The sequence below is a fragment of the Penaeus vannamei genome, chromosome 4, assembly GCF_042767895.1.
Source record: "Penaeus vannamei isolate JL-2024 chromosome 4, ASM4276789v1, whole genome shotgun sequence".
NCBI classification, from domain to species: Eukaryota; Metazoa; Arthropoda; class Malacostraca; order Decapoda; family Penaeidae; genus Penaeus; species Penaeus vannamei.
The window spans coordinates 2,708,385-2,710,884 of record NC_091552.1 but is presented as its reverse complement, the minus strand read 5'-3'; the positions used below and the strand labels follow the sequence as shown (position 1 = coordinate 2,710,884).

Genomic DNA, 2,500 nt, shown 5'->3' with positions numbered 1-2,500 from the left:
TCAATAAATGAGTATGGAATGAACCATCCATGAGCAATGACTGGAAGAGTGCCAGCTCTTGTAATATTTTCATCAGTAAATGAGTATAGAATTTACCATTTGTGAGCCATGACTGGAAGAGTGCCGGCTCCAGGGAGGACACTTCATCCAGGGAGGACATTATTTCTGCACAATGTGACCAGGAATGCAGGATGTATTACAGAATGAATATTTAAAAGAAAAAAAAAAAAAAATAACAAAATGTTTCTTTTTATTATTATTATTACTATTATTGCACAGAGTTAGAGACTACCAAGAAGGATACTATAGAGTCTGTGCAAGGAGTCTGAGTGTATGTGTGGGCTGAGGCTGCATGCCACCCACCCGGGAAAGTCACCACTCAAGTAAGCCTAATGCCCAGATATTGGGCCACTTCTGGCCAGTGAAGCACCCAGATCCAATGAATTATGTAACTTTAAAACATTAATACAAGAAGGCTGATTTTTTGTTTGTTTGTTTCTTTCTTTCTCATAGCATAATACCACAAGGTAGTATGGCCTATTTATCTTTAGCTATATCTTATAGTCATATATTCTCCAATAGGACCCATAGTCCAACTCACTTGCTGAGAGGTCAGGGCAAAATGCCTCCCAACACATCACCATTCATTTGGGACATGGCCACTGGTATCATATTCTGGCAAAGTACAAACTTGGAATGGTTCATTATGCTGCATTCGGAACTTCTCATCCAACAAGTTGGTCAAGGTGGACAAGGCGTTTTTACTGTATGGAACCCCAATTCTGGCGTTTGGGACAAGCTGTTCATCTCATCCATCAGCCCACCTTTGAAACCGAGTGAGCAGGTTGAGACGACATCACAATAGTATTTGAATGCAACAATTGCAGGTAATCATAAAAAAGTTGGAAAGTAATTTCATGAAACTTTTCAACTGTTATTATCAAAAATTTGTTCATAATTGTTACCAAGAAATTGTCACCGAGAGTCTAAAACCAGACTATCATGCTAACCCAAAAAGCCAACCTAACCCTTCCTACCTTCTATCTATTCCCTAGACAGGAAGACAAGCCCCCCTGCATCCCTCCATTTATTAGTACTTCGTGCCAACTAATAGAAAATGGGCATTAAAAACTCTATGTGAGGGCGCTGTGGACATAGGTCTCGGAATGGTGATATGCGGGGGATATAATTGTCATTTAACGTGAATATGAGGCCGCTGCAACTGTACCTGTGTTGTTTCTTACTCTATTTATAATGCTCTATAGGATGGCAGTGTGCATTTCCCTCCATCTCTGCACATCGCTCTTGGTAACCTCTACCTATTATTTTTGTGTTTGCCTATTGTAGATCAAATTACATATGCATCAGAGTAGTTATATAATATAAGTAGTGTGTGCAATGAGAGACACCGGTATAATTGGTAGCATAGTGGGTAATGAGGACCTTGGTGGGTTCCGAATGTGGCCTTATCGTCCTGCTGGGCCTGACAGGGTGTCGAGAGAGCAAAAAAAGGAGTTCTGAACACAGCAATAATGAACAAGCTCGATCTTCGTACAATATACCTGATGAATGTCTGCTGGCAATTACCAGAGGATAAACAGGTGCAGCAGCAGCTGGAATTACTTAACACTCCAATCATCCAGCTGATCGACAATAATACTGGTTATTTATGCTGCAAATTTACCATAATATCAACATGGATGGGGTGAATAATGCGCTACAAGCAAGCCACTGACAACAAAACAGTCATCGCTTAGTCACACACGAGAGAACAAAGAGAAAAATAAATAAATGAGGGACAGCAGTTATCTTCAATACATTCACCATGTTTTTGTGTCTTTTTCACACTGCAATTTCCCAGATTCACTTCATGCCCTACTGGCACCACTACGATAGGCCTATCATCATGTCCTACAGTAGGCTTACCGTTAGTGCTCTTAATCATCCATAAATAGTACGACCGTAAAGAAATAACGGTAAAATAAAAGAGAAATAACTTTAAAATAAAAACGACCCGTCAATCACCTCACTGCAACATCAAGGCAACCCCATTGCAATGCAACATTCAAATTATTTCCCTCATCTTTCATTTTTCCACAATCATTTCATTTCCCAACACACTACTTCTTCCCACAACTCAAAATACAAAAAAAATTCCCTCCAAAAAAACACAAAATATATTACTTTGACGAGCGAATCCACCGCCTGATTTGCTCCCACGTCCTGAAAACCAACAATTTCAATCCAATTTTCCCCCCCGTCTTTCAATGCCCGCCGAGAGGTCAAAATCACAAATACCTGCAGTTGAAGTAATCTACAATCTAAACACATTACCTTACACTCAACAAATATACCGGGTATATACAACGGGGGGAAGTCAGACATCTATTCAAGGCCAGAGTTCCCTCTGCGTGCGCCGCCTGCACTCTGCGCTCTTTTCTCGGGGTCGCAATTCTGTTTGAATGGATAAATGGTGGATATTTAATGCTAATGATATCAA

General features: G+C 40.3%; 1 protein-coding gene across 3 annotated transcripts in view; it reads right to left on the bottom strand.

Annotated features, from left to right (window-relative positions):
• Positions 1 to 2,500, bottom strand: part of pasha (partner of drosha) — a 67,553-nt gene that overhangs the window by 62,653 nt on the left and 2,400 nt on the right. Inside the window, exon 2 of one of the 3 annotated variants that reach the window (XM_070120424.1) lies at positions 2,335 to 2,454. The gene's annotated coding sequence lies outside the window, so the exon portion shown is untranslated. Of the gene's footprint in view, positions 1 to 2,334; positions 2,455 to 2,500 lie in introns of those variants that run through there. The other 2 variants (XM_070120429.1, XM_070120435.1) reach the window with 2 other exon arrangements.